This window comes from Mixophyes fleayi, chromosome 3 (assembly GCF_038048845.1).
Source record: "Mixophyes fleayi isolate aMixFle1 chromosome 3, aMixFle1.hap1, whole genome shotgun sequence".
Classification (NCBI taxonomy): Eukaryota; Metazoa; Chordata; class Amphibia; order Anura; family Limnodynastidae; genus Mixophyes; species Mixophyes fleayi.
This window is the reverse complement of record NC_134404.1, coordinates 168,438,694-168,460,312: the sequence shown is the minus strand read 5'-3', so window position 1 is coordinate 168,460,312 and position 21,619 is coordinate 168,438,694.

Below are 21,619 nucleotides of genomic sequence, written 5' to 3'. Positions count from 1 at the left end.
TTAGGAAATATATATTTCCAAACCCCACACTACAAGTTTGCCTCTAATAATTGCTGTTTTAAATCCCGTTGGCAAAATGGCCAAAAATCTGTGATTTTATAAATATGTGTGTGTGAAAAGTGGATTTTGGAAGCTGAGTGAAAGTCAAAATGGATTCCTGAAGTTAAGATGGTTGTTAAAATAGGTTCTTATAATAGCCTCATATTCGAATGTACTATAGACACGATTAACTTGTGTTTGATAGTGTCCCTTCTAGAGTTTAAATGTTGGAAATAGTAAAACATATCCTTTTCCTCTATATGACTATATGTATTGTGATTAACAAATGTATCCTGTTGATGTCATTCATGCAAAAAAAGGAAGAGCTCTGGTCATAAAAGGTTTTAACAAGGAACTGTTCTGTCGAAGTCAGCAAATTGGATAAAGTCATTTCAATTAAAATCAAGCAAACTTGGTTGTCTTTGTCTGAAAAGATGCGTACAGTACGCTACGGCGTAAAAGGGCGTACGCAACGGCAACACGTGGCAGCAATATTATTTAGACTTTTACATACATTCGCACAAACACGCATACTTGTAAAATAGTACACATTAACGGTAGTTGCATCACATAGTCATTTATGTCGAAATATAGTAGTATTTATATTATATATTATATGTTATATGCACATTAGTGAAATATATGGAACAGGTTGAAGGAATCATATCATGTGTGGTATGATAATAAACCTTTTTACATTTGCTACTGTTTGGTTCACTCTGTGAAGGAATCGCAGAGTGCATACACAAGTTATGAATGATAGGGAATTATGAACTACTTAAGACTAAGGAATCTTGGCGGGAAGAGCAGAGTATACCCCCTGGAGAGATGACCCCCTCCTTTGGATTCTTTAGGACGAACTAGCCAATGATTGACAACCCCTTGGACCTTCCTGAAACCTGGACCAATAGAAGCAAGCTATACCATCCCCATTGTATTACTGTAATTCTGTGTGCATATAAGCAGCAGTTTCTCATCTAGTGTGCAGACATCTTGTCCCCAGACTTCAGGATTGAATGACTGCACACTGGATCCAGAGCGCCTGCGATAGGTAACGGCTGTATTTATTATCACTTCGCTTGAACATATTATACTACTTTTTGCGAATAAATCTTTGTGCGTTGGAAACACAAATCGAGGTCCGACAATCGTTATTGGTTAGCGACAATACGCACTTAACAGTTCTTACTAACTCCAGATGCTCTATACATAAACTATGTCTTAATTTAATTAACTTTAGGATTATAGAAAGCTGTCATGTGTATGTATTGTAACAAAGGGAGGAATTTAGCTTGCAATCTGCAGGGAAAGGGTGCAAGCAGAGTAACACATTTGTGCAACAGTGCACCTAGTTTGAAAATAAGTAGGTGGAGGAGCTTGTGATTTCACTGCTTTTTTGATTTCAAGTGCTGTTTTTGTTTAAAGTGTGGAGTTGGTTCCATTAAGGATTGCTGTGCTGTGCTGAGAGAGTGATATAGTTTGGGGAATTATTCTGTGTGTTTATTGAACGGGATTCGTTTTTCTGTGTGTTTATTAAGTGTTTTTTGTTTTTTTTTCCTTCTCTGTTAGATCTAGTGGGTGTGGTTTAATTGCATAGTTGATACAGCTGGTTAGTGCAAGCTCTATTTAACAGGAGGTAGCAAGCGATTTCATTGAGCTTGTGATTTCACTGCTTTTTTGATTTCAAGTGCTGTTTTTGTTTAAAGTGTGGAGTTGGTTCCATTAAGGATTGCTGTGCTGTGCTGAGAGAGTGATATAGTTTGGGAAATTATTCTGTGTGTTTATTGAACGGTATTCGTTTTTCTGTGTGTTTATTAAGTGTTTTTTTTTTTTTTTCCTTCTCTCTGTTAGATCTAGTGGGTGTGGTTTAATTGCATAGTTGATACAGCTGGTTAGTGCAAGCTCTATTTAACAGGAGGTAGCAAGCGATTTCATTGAGCTTGTGATTTCACTGCTTTTTTTGATTTCAAGTGCTGTTTTTGTTTAAAGTGTGGAGTTGGTTCCATTAAGGAGTTGAATCCAGGAAGGGGTTTAAACTGGTAAGTGGCTAGGAAAGGATAGTACTAAAGTTCACTGTAGGCTATAAGAAGTTAGGTTAGCCATAATAAGATGAGTAGTAGCAGGCTTGATGATCTCACTCAATGCATATCTTGTCATATGTATGCACACTTGGAGCAAGTGTTCCAAGGTTTATACCTCTGTGAGAAATGTGAGCAATTGGTCTCTTTGGAAGCCCAGGTAACTGATCTAAAGCAGACCATTGCAACATTGAGAGACATTGCCAACCTGGAGCAGAGTTTACAGCTCACCGTTGATGCGTTAGCTGAGCAGGGTGGAGCAGAGACAGAGGAGGATGCACAGGTAGGCAGCTGGGTAACAGTTACTAGGGGTAGCAGAGGGAGAAAGAGGCAGGCCAGTTCTGAGCTAGGCAATCCCAGCAGATTTGCCAGATTGGATGAAGATACTGTGGAAGGCAGTTCAGAATTGGTAGAGTTGGATGACACTGCTTCCTCTAGCAACCAGGGGAATGGTCTCTCCAGCACAGAGGGGACCAAAGTTACTCAGGCACCCAGGCAGATTGTGGTGGTAGGGGATTCAATTATTAGGAAGGTAGATAGGGCAATCTGTTACCGGGACCGTGCATGCCGAACAGTGTGTTGTCTCCCGGGTGCTCGGGCTCGGCATATTGCGGATCGGGTGGACAGATTGTTGGGAGGGGCTGGGAATGACCCAGCGGTTTTGGTGCATGTTGGCACCAATGACCGAGTTAGAGGAAGAAGGGGTGTCCTAAAGAATGATTTCAGGGACATAGGTCGCAAACTTAAGGCAAGGACATCCAAGGTAGTATTTTCGGAAATACTACCTGTGCCACGCGCTAGTCCAGGGAGGCAGCGGGAGATTAGGGAGGTTAATGCGTGGCTAAAAGATTGGTGTAGGAAGGAGGGTTTTGGATTCTTAGAGCACTGGGCTGATTTCTCGGTCAGTTGCCATCTTTATTGTCGTGATGGATTGCACCTGAATGAGGAGGGGGCTGCAGTGCTAGGGGAGAGGATGGTTGGAAGGTTGGAGGAGATTTTAAACTAGGCTCCGGGGGGGAGGGGCAAGCAAGTATTTATGGGATAGACATTGAGAGTAGTAAGGAGGAATTTAACAAGAGTAAAGGGGGTGGAGAGGGGGGAAAGGGAAGCATAGCCGATAAGGAGCGGCCCTTTTTAAAGCAAAAAGAAATACCTAAGGGAGCCAATAGACTTAAGTGTATGCTTGCAAATGCAAGAAGCCTGACAGGTAAAATGGGGGAGTTAGAACTAGTAGCAATGAATGAGCAGTATGCTATTATAGGTATTACTGAGACCTGGTGGGATGATACACATGACTGGGCAGTCAACTTGGAAGGCTATTCTCTCTTCAGGAGGGATAGGGTAAATAAAAGGGGAGGAGGAGTATGTCTTTATATTAAGCCAGAATTAAAACCAAGTATTCAGGAAGTTATATATGAGAATATTGGTGATAATATAGAGGCATTGTGGGTGGAAATATCCAGCGGAGGAAAAAGTTCAGAGAAGTTTCTGATAGGGATATGCTATAAACCGCCAGATATTAGTACGATTGAGGAAGCCCAACTTCTACAGCAAATTGAAAAGGCTACACAACTAGGTCAAATTTTAATTATGGGGGATTTTAATTATCCGGACATTGATTGGAGTACTGAGACCTGCGGTACAGCTAGGGGAAATAGGTTTCTGAGCACGCTAAAAGACCATTACATGTCCCAATTAGTTGAGGAACCAACTAGGAACCGGACTATACTGGACCTAGTAATAACAAACAATGTAGACGTAATATCAAATATTCAAGTAAAGGAGCACTTGGGAAACAGTGATCATAATATGGTCTCATTTGAAATTAGTTTCCAGAAACAACAGTATAAGGGATCAACTAGGACTTTAAACTTTAAAAAGGCAAATTTTAATATGCTAAAGGAGTCTATAAAGAGCATAGACTGGGACAAAGCCTTTGAAGGAAAAAATACGGAAGAAATGTGGGCTGTCTTTAAAATGTTGTTGGAAACATACACGTATAAGTTCATTCCTATGGGAAATAAATGTAAAAGAATTAAGTCTAAACCAATGTGGCTAAATAAAAAGGTAAGAGAAGAAATGCAAAGGAAGAAGCATGCATTTAAATTGTTTAAGTCTGAAGGGTCAGAGGAGTCCTTCCATAGGTACAAGGAATGTAATAAAACATGCAAAAAGGAAATTAGATTGGCTAAATTAGAAAATGAAAGGCACGTTGCAAAAGAAAGTAAGACAAACCCCAAAAAGTTTTTTAAGTATATAAATGGCAAAAGGATTAAAAAAGATAATATAGGACCACTAAGAAGTGAGATGGGTGAATTGATAAATGATACTAAGGAAAAAGCAGAGATATTAAACACGTTCTTTTCTTCAGTATTTACCAGAGAGAAACAAATGGCAGGAGTAATACATAAAAATGGAAATTAAACCATGCCATTAATTAATACTTGGTTGTCAGAGGAAGAAGTCCAAAGGCGACTGAAGAATATTAAGATAAATAAAGCTCCAGGTCCAGATGGCATACACCCAAGGGTCCTTATGGAATTAAACTCGGAAATAGCTAGACCGCTATTCTTAATTTTCAGAGATTCAATCTCATCAGGCTCAGTACCAAGGGATTGGCGAATAGCAGATGTGGTGCCGTTGTTTAAAAAGGGGACGAGATCACAACCAGAGAATTATAGACCTGTAAGCCTGACATCAATAGTGGGGAAACTACTGGAAGGTATTTTAAGGGACAGTATTCAGGATTACTTGGTACGCAATAAAATTATTAGTGGGAATCAACATGGATTTGTGAGGGATAGATCATGTCAAACTAATCTAATTAGTTTCTACGAGGAAGTTAGTGGGAACTTAGACCAGGGCAGGACAGTAGATGTGGTCTACTTAGATTTTGCAAAGGCCTTTGATACAGTGCCACACAAGAGGTTGGTTTACAAAATAAGGGAACTGGGTCTAGAAATCAAAATTTGTACTTGGATCGAAAACTGGTTAGAGAATAGGGAACAGAGAGTTGTGATAAATGGAACATTTTCTAATTGGTCAAAGGTCTTAAGTGGAGTTCCTCAAGGTTCCGTGCTGGGACCACTCCTTTTTAATATATTTATTAATGACCTTAATAAAATCAGAGCAAGATGTAGCTTCTCTACAGAGGGACTTAAATAAACTGGAGGATTGGGCGGCTAAATGGAATATGAGGTTTAACACAGATAAATGTAAGGTTATGCATTCAGGGATCAAAAACAAGAACGCAATCTATAAATTAAATGGAATTAATTTGGGAGAATCTATAATGGAAAAGGATTTGGGAGTGCTCGTAGACAGTAGACTTAGCAATAGTGCTCAATGTCAAGCAGCAGCTGCAAGGGCAAACAAAGTATTGGCATGCATAAAAAGGGGCATAGATGCAAGGGAAGACAGTGTAATTTTGCCACTGTATAAATCATTGGTAAGACCTCATCTTGAATATGCAGTACAGTTCTGGGCACCACTCTATAAAAAAGATAATTTGGAACTAGAAAGGGTTCAGAGAAGGGCGACAAAATTGATAAAGGGTATGGAGTCATTAAGTTATGAGGAAAGGTTAGCCAGTTTAGGCATGTTTACTTTAGAAAAGAGGCGTCTAAGGGGAGATATGATTACTATGTACAAATACATTAGGGGTCAATACAGAGAGCTTTCATGGGAACTTTTTACCCCAAGGACCATACACAGGACACGTGGTCATCCCCTAAGGTTAGAGGAGAGGAAATTTCACAACCAGCAAAGGAAGGGGTTCTTTACAGTAAGGGCAGTCAAGATATGGAATTCATTGCCAGGGAAGGTTGTGATGGCAGATTTAATAGATATGTTTAAGAAAGGGTTAGACAAATTTTTAGCGGAAAGGTGTATCCAGGGATACGACCATTAATTTAAAATAAAGGATAGTAGTGGATATAGGGTAAAAATTGGATTGCAATATGGAGTCTGGGGGGATTTTCAAAATTGAAACAGATGGGCGGTTGCCTACTCCGGATTAATTTCAAATATAAGTGCAGGATCGCAGGAGATCCAAAATAGGTTGAACTTGATGGACTGGTGTCTTTTTTCAACCTCATCAACTATGTTACTATGTTACATGTGTGGAAAAATAATGGTATAGAGTCTGATTTAACTTACATGGTTTGGAAGTGCCTTTTCCCACAGCTACAGGGCCTGTCTGCAGTAAGAGTAATCAAACAGAAGCAGCTGATGAGATCTCCCTTTTAAAGGGAAGGTGGGAGTATCATCTTCCCATCAAGCTAAGGCTGAGGGATGAGTGTCAGGTATAAAAACCTGTTTGTTTAATTGTTCAGTGTGACCGATGCTAGGAAAGCTGGTCGGTGTCTAGAGAGCTAGTCTGTGTTTATATAATGTTTAGGGTCACAGGGATCTGTATGGAATATTTATGTTGTCAAGTACTTTATCATCCTGACATTAAAACAATGTAAAATGGCAAGAAGTTGATTGTGCGTGTTTCACCAGAAGTGTGCTCTTGCCACAGTATCTTTATGGAGTGAGGTCATGCTCATGATATGGTACTCAAAATAGTCAAAGGATTTCTGAATAGGCACTAAAAGTCAATTCTCTTGTAATGGTAGAAGTTATGTTTTCCTGGTTACATGTTCACTATCCTGCAGTAATGCATGCTTTGTTCGTTACAGAACTTGCTCCTGTTTCTTATTAAATTAGGATAAATGCCAGCTCATAATTGTATGTATACTCATGTTGGGATGTCTATTCTTGCTTGAACTAGACATCTGTGCAGCACTTAATAAAAAAGGTTTGTCTTTCATTTGACTCTGCATCCAGGAATATAAATTTTTAGAGATGTTCACTGCCCCCGTGTTCTGGTTTTGGTTTTAGTTTTGGATCTGGATTAACTTCGTGTTTTGGTTTTGGCAAAATCTCCCTTGTGCGTTTTGGTTTTGGATCTGTATTTTTTAGAAAAATTGCTAAAATATGCTAAAATCACATAATTTTGCTCTTTTTTTGTTCCTACATTATTATTAACCTCAATAACACTAATTTTCAACTCAATTGCATTCAATTTTGACCACCTCACAGGTCACATTATTATTTTCATAGACTTTCGGACAAATACTGCAGCGATCTGGCTGGATGCTAAGCGACAGAGCAATGACTCTAACACACGGCAGTTTCTAGCACATTTAGGACACATTGGCACACAGCAGTGTCAGTAAAGAAAAGTGGTGCAAGATGGAATTGTCCTTGGATCATGAAATCGGTTATGGTTCATTTGACCGCTCCACCAGTTCCTTGCATAACTGTGGTAATGCTACTGCTAATACATGGCTTTGAGCGCGAACCCCCCGGGATGTGTGCTTTTATCAGACCCACACCAATCCAGGGTGCCAGACAATGCACTAAAAAGAACCATTGTAATTCCCAGAAAAAAAGCAAGTTCATCACTGAGCTTCGAATCAGCCCCAATTCCCACAAAATTATAATATAGTTAGGTATTTTTCATGTAAAGTGCAGCTTACAAACACTTAATGAAACAGCAGCAAAGTGGAAGATAATACATTTACACGTCTATTTAGACATCCATGCTTGCATTACTTCTGCAAGCAACGTTGTTCTTTGTTAATAAAACTGTTGTCTTTATACTGTTTAAAATAATTCTCCACCATTCTTTGGATGTTAATAGTTCATAGTAGGATCAGGTGGAGTTACAGCAGAGGTGTCACTAATTCTGGTCAATTCTTCTACAGTAGACAAGACCAGATGTCAAAATGTTGTGCTGAGTCATTTGCATCATTAATGGGCATCTAAGATTTTTGCTAAGCACACAACAGTATATAGCACATGTAGGTGGCATTGGCATACAGTGGTAGCTAAAATTTAAAATGGTGCAAGATGGAATTGTCCTTGGGCCCTCCCACCCATCCTTATGTTGGATCTTAAAAAGGACATGCACACTTCAACAAACCAATCCCTTCAGCCACAAAAGTGCCACTTCTTGTGGCTGAAGTGCTTGGTTTGTTTGGGCCACCACAAAACAAGGTAACAATGGGCTTAAGGCACCTAAGGTAACAGTGGTGTTAATGAACTCTACTGTGGCAAGATGTTGTCATCAGCCTCATCCTCACCTTCAGGAGTGTGTACATCATCCTCACACATAATTAATTCATCACCGCTGGAATCCACCATTACAGAAGTCTCAGTATTATGATGTAATTGGCGGGAAAGGTCTTCCTCTTGGAACTTGAAGTTAATTTTTATGAACATCATCTTTTCCACATTTTGAGGAAGTCGCTTCCTACGCCGATCGCTGACCAGGTTCCTGGCTGTGCTGAAAACACTTTCCGAGTACACACTGGAGGGTGAGCAGCTTAGGCAGTGCAAAGTGAGTTGGTACATGGGTCTCCAAATTCCCTTTTTTTCCTCCCAGTATGTAAAGGGACTGTCTGATGTGTCTATTTCTATGCTGTCATGAAAATAATCCTCCACCATCCTTTGGATGTTTATAGTAGGATCAGGTGGAGTTACGGCAGAGGTCTCACGTTTTTTTGGTCAATTATTTTAGAACAGACCAGATGTCAAAATTTGGTGCAGAGTCATCTGCATCATCCCTGGTTGTCTTGGGAAAGCTCCGCACCACCAAGTTTATTGTGTGAGCAAAACAGGGAATGTGATGGAGTTCACCCAGCTGTAATGCTCTCACAATATTGGTGGCATTATCAGAAATTACATATCCTGAGGAAAGTCCAAGCGGGATACGCAATGTTGCAATGACATCCCTTAGTTTTTGTAACAGATTGTCGGCTGTATGCCTCTTAGTGAAGCCGGTGATACACAGAGTAGTCTGTGTCACAGTCACAAACAGGAGTACAGCTAGGAGTCACAAATATGGTGAAAACACTCTGTTTATTTGCAGAAAGGTATAAATAGCAGGTAATTGAGAGCAGTAGTAAATACCAGGTGCAAGCAGATGCAGGAAATTATACCAATATTCAGAAACCAGCAGCTAATGCAGGGAAGTATGAACAGTTTCCAAACAGGCATGAACCAGAGGAGCAAGGCAGGAGGAAGAATCCACAGGTTGCAACAAGGATATGACATCACAGGATGGGACAACAATAACCAGCCATGTGTGCTGGGGGAAACAGGTTTAAATGGACCACACCCAGGTGCATGGAATGATTAGTGAACAGGAAGGTTAACCCCTAATGCACAAAATAAAGCACAATAGCAGCTCCTCTTTTGAGTGGAGGAACTGCCAATACAATACAATAATAGGACAAAAGGGCAGGAGCTGCCATGCAAAGCAGTATGTACTGCGAGTGGTTTGCAGGCAGATCCTGACAGTCTGCCTTTGACAAATGTGACGTACTTGGGTACATGCTGCTGCTGTTACTGCTGGTGAAGGCGAATCACGAACCCAGTGGGCTGTCACAGTCATATAGTCTTTAGTTTGCCCAGTTCTGCTTGTTCACATATCTGTGGTTAAGTGTACAATGGGTAGAATGGCATTTTGTAGCCCAATAATTACATTTTTACGAACCTTTTGGTAGAGGTGAGGAATAGCTTTTCTAGTGAAATGGTGTCGTGATGGAATTTGGTAACGGGGACACAAGACCTCAAGTAACTGTCTAAAACCAGCTGCATTAATAGTGGATATTGGTCGCAGATCTAATACTAGCATAGTTGCCATGGCGTCCGTGATCCGTTTTGCAACTGGGTGACAGTTTTCATACTTGCTTCCTCTTGCAAAGGATTGTTTAAGAGTCAATTGTTGTAAACTACTAGTAGTCTTCTTCTTGGTCTGCTTCTGGGATGAAGATTAACTCCCAGCAGCAGCAGTGGGACTAACACTCAAGAGTTCTTCTGAGGAATCCAGGATAGAGGAGGAGTCATCTAGCCTTACCAACTTGGATGCAGGACTAACTCCGATCGCTACTGAGGATATTGATGAGGATGGTGTTGTGGGGGTAGATTGCAGCCGTCGGGATGGAGATGAGAGAAGGGACCTAGCTGATAATGGACTGCTTGTTGTTATTTTTTTAGCATAAGTATCTGATTTTCCCATTAGCTTGCCATGAACTCGCTTCAAATGGTGTAACATGGATGAGATTCCTAGATGATTTTGGTCCCTACCTCTATTGACTGTGGCTTTAGAAACACTACAAATGGCTAGACAATTGTTGTCAGGATTTGGGAAAAATAATTCCACATATAAGAGGTGGATTTTTTGGTCTTATGTCCAGGCATGACAATGGCCTTCTTCTTAACACGTACAAGAACTGCTTACACCAGTGCAGGACTTACAGAAACAACATCATCCTCATCAACATCCTCATTAGCGCCCTCGTCGGCTACACAAATATCCCCCTCATCCTGTTGCAATTCCAAAGTGGCATCCTCAATAGGTGTTTTACCGGCTACACTTGAGTTGATCAGGCACACATCTGCAGAAAATGCTGAAAGGGGCCTTCTTTATGGGTACACTATCAGAATGGTCAGGATTACACATAGCATTCGTGGATAGACTCTCCTCAGGGATTTGTGTAATTTACTGAATCTGAACATACATTTTCCTCTAATGCCTTACAGTTTTCAGCTTGGCATTCACACGTAAAAGTATTTGGACACCACTTTTGGAGTCCGAATGACAAGGTTTTGCTTGGTCACGAGTCACGACTGATTTTACAAGAAGAGGTCTCAGTGACAGTTGCAGAACTCACAATCATAGAGGAAGGTGAAGTCCTCATTCTTTCCTTGCCACTGCGTGTGTAGAATGGCATGTTGGCAAAAAAAAAATCTGCAGATAACTTTGCCTGGATTACAGGTCTTTTGTTGCTTGACCAAGGTGAAAGGTGTTTTTTTACATTTTGGTTTCCCTGACTTACAAACAATATGCACTTTAACATAGGCTTTAACAGATGATGTAGAGCAGTGGTGTCTAACCTTTTAGATTCCCTGGACCACATTGGAAGACGACGATTTGGTTTGGGCCGCACATAAGATTCACTAACAATAACGATAGCTGATCATCCAACTGATTGTTCTTCTTGCGCGGGTGACTCCTCTGTGCTGCGCTCCACAATGGATGTTGGGCGTGATGACATCACGCCCGACATTCACTGCGTGCACCGCAAGGAGGAGGAGACAAGGGAGGGAGCCAGAGTACCAGCTGACGTGACCGCATGGTAAGTATTTTCTTTTCTTTTTTTTTTTGCAGGATTTTTTTTTCTATTAACAGTGCTATCCCCTTGCCACAACCAAAACTCCTTCTGGGCCACATTTACAGGCGTGCTGGGCCGCATGCGGCCCACGGGCCGCGGGTTGGACAACCCTGATGTAGAGGGTTTACTATAATCATGACTGGTGCCAGCAGCTGCTTGGTGCTCCTGTTCTTCTGTGTACTGCTGTGAATCCATTTTGATAACACCGTACACTGCAAATTCAGAAGACCAAGCCTGCCAGCCCTAGTATTTGTATTTCAGCAATGACAATTAGCAATGGAGCTCTCCTCTTTTTGTGTGTAACGTATATAACACCGTACAATTTGACTGCGGATTTACACCAAGACTGCTAGCCCTAGTATTTGTATTTCAGCAATGACAATTAGCAATGTAGCTCTCCTCTTTTTGTGTGTAACGTATATAACACCGTACAATTTGACTGCAGACTTACACCAAGCCTGCCAGCCCTAGTATTTTTATTTCTGCAATGACAATTAGCAATGGAGCAATGGAACTCTCCTCTTTGTGTGTAACCTATATAACACCGTTGTCAGGTTAGCTCACAAAGTAATTGAGTGAGATCCTGCTGTCCAATGAGTATTGACTAAACTTTCCTGGAGGCGCGGAGTCTAACAAACTGCGAGGTATTCACCAGAGGTTCCCGCAAGGGAATATGGGCTTTTGCGGCTCCCAGCTTGCAGGTCGCGGCCCTCCAGGAAAGTTCCCACTGTGATAGCTGAGAACTAGTTACTTGGCAGAGGAATGATCCAATTCGGACATCAAAGATGGTTACAAAGATTACCGTATTTATTATAAAATATTAATACAAGAGACCAATGCAGACTTGAATGATTTTCCAGAGATGATTATAAAAGGCATGCAGGAATAATACCTTTCAGCAACATTCATGAATGCAAGCTGCAAATACAGTAATCAGATTCTTCAATAATAGAAATCTTGAAGCATGAGAAACAAAGCCCAACTCTATTCGGCCACGATAGGCACAGCTTGACACAATTTGTGAAACTGAGAACAGTAATCAAACAAGCAGGCCAAACCGATAATAGATGCGACTCCTCATGTTACCGCAAACCGTGGAATAGGTATACAGAATTCAAACAGTGCAGCTTCCAATAAAAGTAAACTCACGGGGGGCATGGCCTGGCAGCCATCTAGTGAGGACGTGTTCCATCAGAGCTCCTCAGTTTCCCCCCTAGAAAACACCAAAAAAGCAGATATTAACTTGCCACCACAGCAGATTCTGGGCTTAGAGAGAGCAGGGAACGGAGTGGTGTCTTTTAGATCCCCCGATACCTGGTGTAACACCCGGCCACAGACCCGAGATAGCGGAGCCTGTGCGCTGCGGCGAGCTGACCTTATGGACCGGCCGAGAGATTGAATAAAAGGCAGGGGAAATCGGGCCTGTGTCTATCCCCGCGGGATTGAGATTTGCTGGCTTAACCCTACCTCATCTGTGGGACGCAACAACCCAGACAGCAGGACAGGAGAGGGGAGACGCGTCTAGGACCTAAACCTGAGAACAACAGCGGGAGAAGTGGCACAGACATACAAAACCCGAGTACTCACCGGCTCAAAAGTGGGGAAGAGAAACCGCACGTGGGTATCACCTATGAGATCTGCGCTGGCTGGGACCGGAAGTCGCGGATGCCATTTCCAGCTTCATTTCCGTCTGGAGAGCCGGAGCAGTGCCTGCTGGGAGAGGTTAGGAGGTCGGGGGGGCGTGGCAAACAACAACATTGGAGGAAAAAAAAAAAAAAATTAGAGATCCCGTGTGTGCATCATAAATCACACAACACACAGCACGCAACAGGCAGCGGTCACCACTAAAGGCAGAAAACCAAACAGCACAGTGAAGACCCGAGAGGCTGCAGTATTGTGAGTACAGTCACGTTAAGGAAAACGACACTAACAAGTATCGAACTGCAGGTGGGAGAGAGAAAGGAGTGTGTGCAGAAAGTAGTGAGTGTACCCTGCAGCTCTAAATATATAGAAAGATCTCCTCTGGGCTCTGAGATTTGAGATTTGTACGGAGGTTCAGCAAGCAGAGATTAAAGTGTTATCCCCCTGCACATTCCATAGCACTAAATAAAGAATATATTGGTAAACAGCCCCATCTAGTGGCGACCCTATTAATACCATTACATCTGGGTTTACTAAATATATGACTGTCAGTTTCCTTCAGGGCATTCAGCTGGAAATTGGAATTAAAGTGTAATTAAAGTGTAATAAAGGAAAAGTCTGTATATTATGTAAGAGACTAGGAGGCACGGTCTCTGTCCATTTACCACAACGATAATTAGCGGTGCTATGGCAGTTTGAATAGTCAGTGACAACGATGGAAAAAATATGAATACCCCTTCGTCAACGGCTAAACAGCAGCGCTCTAAAGGTCGAGGAAAAAATGTAACCAACAGTGATGCTAATGATGACACAGTCATGCCGGCGGAAAACATACAACAAACAGAAGTAATGGCTTCAAATCCGGAGAGGCGCCAGTATTCTACACAGAGGTGGTGAGAGCTATACGCGAGACCATGGAACCTTTGTTGCAGTTGCAAGCGAATAAATTTGCAGAAGCTGTAAAAGAACTTTCAGAACAACTTGCTGCTACAAAAAAACAAGTGGTAGCAAATGAACAGCGCATAGGAGAAAACATGCAAGATGTCTCTACCTTAAAACAAGAGGTGACTATGCTACGTAAGACAGAGTCAAATGTTCAACAAGATCGATGATTTGGAAAATAGATTGCGCTGCAACAATCTCCGTTTGGTTGGATTACCAGAATCCGTTAGAGGCCAAGCCCTAACTCAATTTCTTATATCTGAACTGCCATCTCTGCTGGGAATTTCAGAGGATTTGAAAGGGATGGAAATCGAAAGAGCACACAGACTGGGCCCAACTAGAGACAACCTGGATAAAAGACCCCGGACAGTCATTTTTAAATGTTTGAATTTTATCCATAAGGTCAAAATCTGGGCGGCAGTAAAGCAAAAAGGGAAAATCCTGTGGCAAGACAAACAACTACTGCTATTCCAGGACTACTCTACGGAGGTGTCCAGGGCAAGAAAAGAAATGACGCCGGTGTGTACACGTCTTATTAAGGAAGGACGGAAGTTCGCTCTTCTATACCCAGCCAAACTTCGTCTGTTCCAGGGCACAGAGTTCCGGGACTTTAATAAAGTAGAAGATGCGCAAGCCTACCTAGACGAAGAGAACTCTGAGAGACTTGCCCAGATAGCGGATAAGTAAAACACATTTGGGTTTACAATTGTTACCTTAGAGATTCCTATATGCTATAGTCGGATGACTTCATTAGAATGGGGTGATAGATAGGATAGAGAATGGTATTGTTGAGGTATATCAAAGTTATAACAGTTAAATATTCTACATAGTTCGAAATTGAATTCTTCAATGATTAGAGTGTTATCACTCACTAGAGTACAAGACACACACAGTCCTTGACCACTCTTCTCTATAGACACAAGGAAGTTAGCATAGAGCTTACTGAAATGGCTGAGACAGATAAGCAACGCTACAGTAATCAGAGTATCATGATGCCTATGAACGCAAAATATGTGAATCTAAAGTTTGTCATTCAGAATATTAGAGTTTTAAATAACTGGCGGTGCCAGGAAAGTACAAGTTGTCTTTAAACTGTTAAGCACTGTTAGAATATGAAACGTATAAGCTAAGCATACGCCAAGATTGTTGGCAAAGAGTTACAAGTTGTGGGGTGGCAGAGACCACCACTTATTTTGATAACTAGTTTGGTGTTCTAAAAGATATGAGGATGAAGATATTCTCAAGTTGTGGTAAAATCCGGGGGTGTGGGTTACACTTCTTTCTCATGTGTATCCACCAACCGGAAATGTTTATTGTATTGTTTTTTTTTATATTTGTATGTTTTCTTCTTTCTTCTCTCCTTTTCTTTCTCCCTCCCCCCCCCCCCTCCCATTCCCAATTGCTGAGAAAAATGAAAAATCAACAAAGAGATCCAAGAGATGAAATATGCTGGTCAGTACATGCTTTTTACAAATGGTATGCATAGAGGTTCAGGATGTATGTATAATTATATGTTGAGATGCAGAGCATGATAAAAATATGTTTGTGGAATGTTCATGGGATTAACTCTCCAATCAAACAGAGAAAGATTCTAACTTATGTTAACAAACTGAGGTCAGATATCACCTTTCTGCAAGAAACACACCTTACAGACTCTGAACATGAGAAGTTAAATATGTTAGGCCAACAGGTGATAGCATATTCCTCTTATTCCTCTAAGTCAAGGGGAGTGGCAATCCTGATGCGTAAAAATTTACCTATCACAATTCACAGTAAGCAAGTAGATGAAGAAGGCCGATTTGTATGTGTAGAGGTGTCAATGGCAGGTAGTAAATATCTCCTTTGCAACATATATGCACCAACAGTGTATCACAAAAAGTTTTATCTAAAAATAACCAATTGTATGCCCATATTGATTCGCAAATAATATTAGGGGGAGATTTTAACATAGTATCACCAGACACATTGGACAGGCAAAGAGGGCCCCAGCACCGGACACCAAAATATAAAGTGGGAATCAAATATATAGAGCAGCAATTGCAACTCTCAGACGTCTGGCGTCAGCGCCACCCGAGTACCCAAGACTATACCTTCCATTCAGCAGTGTACAACACATTTTCAAGAATAGACTACTTCTTAATATCCAAATCTATCACCCAATGGGTAAGTGAAACAGAAATAGAACCAATAGGCTTATCAGATCATGCCCCTATCTGGTTTAGTATGGAGTTAAATAATAACACAGGTACACATAGACAATGGCGATTCCCATCAGGCATGATATCGTCACAACAGTTTAGAAATAGGTTGGATGCAGCCTGGGCTATGTACGAACAGCACAATATAGAGCACATCTCTAACCCTGCTCTTTATTGGCAGGCAGCGAAGGCTGTGATGAGAGGGGAAATAATATCTTATGTTAAGAAAGTTAAGAAAGAACAATCTGAGTTATATCTGCAATCTCAAAAAGATCTTGAAAAATCTTTTAAAAGATGGAAGCGTGTACCTAACCCAACTAATAGGGCGCAGTATCGAGAGAAACAAGTGCAGTTTGATAATGTGGTCACACAGATAGGGAACAAACATATCATGAGAGGCAGATACCAATTTTATAGGTACGGGAACAAAATGAGTCATCTACTTTCTAACTTGCTGCAAGGGACTAGATCCCCTACACATATTACTTCATTAAGTGACAGCTCTGCGGTAGTGAAGCATACAGGGAAAGACATAGCAGAGATACTACATAAATTTTATGAATCACTGTATGCGCAAGAGGATCCAAATATGGAGCATAAACAAGAATTTTGATCCCAAATTAAGTTATCCAAAATAACAGCCGCACATATCTCTGCCTTATCTGCCCCGATATCGGAAGAAGAGGTGATAGTAACCATCAAACATCTAAAGAATAATAAAGCGCCAGGGCCCGATGGGCTCTCTGGAGAGTTTTATAAATTACTCCTCCCTAGGATATCGAAAATTTTACAGAACTTCTATAACGCAATATTAGCAGATAAGCAATCCCCTGCTCACTTTAACATGGCTATAATAAAAGTGTTACCCAAGCCAGGTAGAGACCAGATGCTACCTAGCTCGTATAGACCTATATCGCTTCTGAATACGGATTATAAAATATTGACAAAGATCTATGCAGAACGGGTTAAGGGAATACTCCCCTCTATTATTCATCCAGATCAGACTGGCTTTATTTGGGGCCGGTACTCGGTCTCAAATATCAGAAAAGTTATTGCAGTACTTCAATCAGAATGGGGAGGCAGGGGAGAAAACCCGGCACTCTTGCTGTCCCTGGATGCCGAAAAAGCTTTCGACATGGTGGGGTGGGAGCACCTGTACAAGACCCTTTCCAGATTTGGTTTCCCGATACAATTCATAGAAACACTTAAGACACTACATACAGGATCTTTGTCACAGATAGTGGTGAATGGCCATGCATCTCCTCCAGTTCATATATGTAGAGGAACACGCCAGGGTTGCCCGCTGTCACCACTCTTATTTGCACTGGCGTTAGAGCCATTAGCCATAGCTCTAAGGCAAAATCAGGCATTTACAGGAATCACAGTAAGAGAAAAGGAAGTAAAATTGTCTTTGTTCGCAGATGACATGCTGCTCTTCATTTCCAGGCCCGAAGAGACCATTCCGATAATCCTAGACGTAATAAGAAGGTTCAGCTCTTTTACAGGCTACAAAATAAATTTTAACAAATAAGAGATATTATATTTGGGTAACTCCCAAACAATAGATAGAGAACAACTTGATTTTGGAGTATTTCGAGTAATGAAAGATGCAATAAAATACTTGGGAATACAGGTGACCCCCTCCCCCTTTAAATTATATCAATGCAACTATAACCCTATTATCAGCAAAATCCAGACCCAGCTTAATAACTGGAAACATCTACGAGTATCACTAATGGGAAGGATAGTAATCATCAAAAACATAGTTTTTCCCAAGCTTTCGTATCCTATATTAATGCTTCCAATAGCAGTAGGTAAGAGGGATATAGAGAAGTGTAATACTTTGTTTAGCCAGTTTATATGGCAAAATAAGAAGCCGAAGATGGCCAGGAAAAGGCTGATACTACAAAAAACCAAGGGGGGGCTGGGTCTCCCAGATATACAAGCATTTAACAGATCTGCCATGTTTCGTTACATCTCAGACTGGTTGTTGGGGATTGAGCATTTTACTAATAAATCACTAGAGGAAGAATGTTTCTATGCATATGCCCCAGCCGCCCTACTTCATTTACCCAGGGCAAAGATACCATCGGTAAAACTGCACATTCAGAGATACATACACAGCGTGAATAGCAATAATAAAAAGTTTAAAAGCAACCCGAGATTCACAAAATACCTACCACTTTGGGGAAACCCAGAATTCTCGCCCTCACTCGAAAATAAAATGTTCAGAGCTTGGAGAGAGAAAGGGATTATGGCGGTGAGAGATGTCTTTGACCCAGGGGGCACAATATATTCTTTTCAGCAGCTAAGAGAAAAGCTTGCCTTCCCACATAATCAGTTTTATATGTATCTACAGATCCGACACTATGCTCAGAGTAAGCAACGAGAATGGTTATTAAGCAATGGCGTTGAAGGCACAGGTGATTTAGAAGCAACCTTAGTCTTTGCTAAAATAAATAGGTTTAAAATCAAATATTTATATGCTGACTTAATTCATGTTGTACTTGATAAGGTGTGGGCCAAAACATGGGAGTCTTGGAAGCAAGATCTCCCGAATGTACGACCTCCAGGAGAGATGTTATGTTATATGAAACATACAATGAAAGCTCTCAGTTCTGCCAGACTCCTGGAGGTCCATATCAAAACAATTAATAGGGCATATATTTCACAATTGCAGAGGCGTTTTATGGTTGTAACAGAATCAGGTATATGCCCGAAATGTCAGAAAGCTCAGGCCTCTCTGATACACAACATGTGGTCGTGACCAAAGATTGCTAAGTTTTGGAATAAACTGGTAACATATATAAACTTTACCTTTAAAATACAAGTATCTGCTCATTATGAAGTACTGTTGTTCGCAGTCTTTGATTCTTGGAAGGAACAGATAGAAGGTTTGCGGATTATACCAATACTCACAATCATGGTCATCTTAGCTAAAAAAGCAATCTTGGGCAATTGTACATCCAAAAGGACCCCATCGATACTGGAGGTTACATCGGAGTTGATGGAAACACTATTTTTTGATAGACGAGCAACCTTCCATGATTTAGAAAAAGGAGTGGAGCGCTTCCATGCTAAATGGGGTGTGTATAAAGACACCTTGGAAGAATCATCTCGCCTCCATATCATGCGGGTCTTTGAGGATACTAGGTGGTCCTTACTGAGGAATCTGTGAGGAAGGTAGATGGAGGTTGAGTCGGATAAATATTAGCATGAAGGAGAGGGATTGGCAAATAGCCAATTAACTGGTGTTAATAGGATGCCGTAGAATATATCATAAGACACACTAGGAGACTACATTATCCAGTGACTTGGTCAGTCTCCTTTTCCCCTCCCCCCGTTTCCATTCTTGCTCTCTTTTATCTTTTTTCTTATTTATGTTACATGTATGTCTAAAATAAAGGAAAAATGTTAATAGTACATGGAGAAAATGTGTTGTAATTATCTGATGTGATGTAAACCTGTTTATTTCTTTGTACAATAAAAAAGAATTTAAAAAAAAAAAAGTAAACTCACGGCAGCAGTAACTGAAGTATACCACGCATACTGAAACAAGTAACAGGGTCGGGGATGTAGATCAAACAATGAGCAGATGAATTTCATAATATTTGCCACAAGCACGGATAGTAGAACAGGCAACAGTTGTAGATCATTGCATTTACCATGAGCAGTGGAACAGGTATGCATAGATTTAGGAACTCCAGCAGACAGCAGCGATGACCACACAGCAGCGATGAACACAGCAGCTTTACCACGGATGGTGGAACAGGTAAGAGGTGTAGATCATAGCAGTGGAACAGGTATGCAGAGATTAGGAAATCCAGCAGACAGCAGCGATGATGAAAGCAGCTTACCACTAACAGGTATAGATCATATCGTTTACCACGAGCAGTGAAACAGGTATGTAGAGATTAGGAAATCCATCAGACAGTAGCGATGACGACAGCAGCTTACCACGGATAGTGGAACAGGTAACAGGTGTAGATCATAGCGTTTACCACGAGCAGTGGAACAGGTACACAAATGGAGACATCAGAATAACGGATGTGACTTGAAGAACCAGCAATGCAGGAAAGAAAGGAAGGGCCTAATAAAGGAAGACTGACCAATAGTAACACTGGCCAGCAATCCGTAGATCCCCCTTCTAAATTGAAATAAAGTCTCAATTCGTATTTAGCTATTTAGAGGTATAAATTAAATGACTCTAAATCTAAAGCTCTTCTACTACATATCTCAGATAATGATAAACATCTGTTGTAATAAAATTATAATTTTAATTTGTGAACAAAAACAAAATACTTAGGTATTTACATCACCGCCTCCTATTCTTCGCGCTATAAAGAGAATTTTCTCAGGTATGAGGGAGGTACGTTATCTTTTGGTTGGTGCTGTTGTATTTCTGCTTTTAAAATGAACATCCTACCTCAAGTTCTATATGTATTCCAGAAAATCACTGCGTGTGTCCCACGCAATGCCCTTTAACAAGTATAGAAATCCATAAATAATTTATAGGGGCAAATAAACCATCCAGGCTGAAGTTCTTCACTCTTATTAGATCACCTAAAGACTCCTGGATATATCTAAGAATTATTACACTATTCACCTGTGTCAGCTATTGACCTGGTTTTCATATATATATATATATATATATATATATAATACACACACACACACACACACACACACATACAAATTTTGGAGGTGTGCTCCCTCACACATATTGAAAAACTTAGATTTTAAAGGCAGTAAATATATTTGGGGGGTGGGGTGCTGCTCACAGTCAAGCAGCACTCTGTTTTTTGTCCACTAAGTATTTCAGATGTCAGTGACACTGACCATCGCACAATTACCTTCCATTTCATTTTAAAAGCAAAAAATGATGGTTTTTGTCCACTGATAATTAGTTTACTAATATACTATTACTACCAGTAGTCACTGACTGTCTGCTCTTCACTCTCTCACACCCAATCAGCACACAAATCCAATCTGTAAATAAACTGTTATGATTTGTCCAGTAAAATCACAGCTATTCAATATACATTGTCTCTCTCACCTTGTCCAATTGCTCTGACCTCCCCACTTACTATCAATTCTAAAATGGCAGCTGAGGAGTGGAGGGAGGAATATGTAGAGAAGATATATAGAGAAGTGTGACCTCACATCAGAAACTATTAACATAATTACAAACCCTAATGTTATCCTATTTGAACTTATCTTGGATACTGAGTTTTACAGTAAATTGTATCAACTTCTGGATACTATTTACTTGAAATTGTTACAGCATTGAGGAGTATTTTAATACAGCAAGAAAATATCCATGATTCCATACAAATTAATTTATTAGAAATATATTAACAGGGACCGTAAGGTGTACTCAGTAAGTTTTAAACTCACTTGTTCACAATTTCACTAAGTATTATTAATAAAAGTTATTTATTAAATACAATAATTGGGATTTTCGGCCAATGAGTCACAGGACAGGAACTGAGAC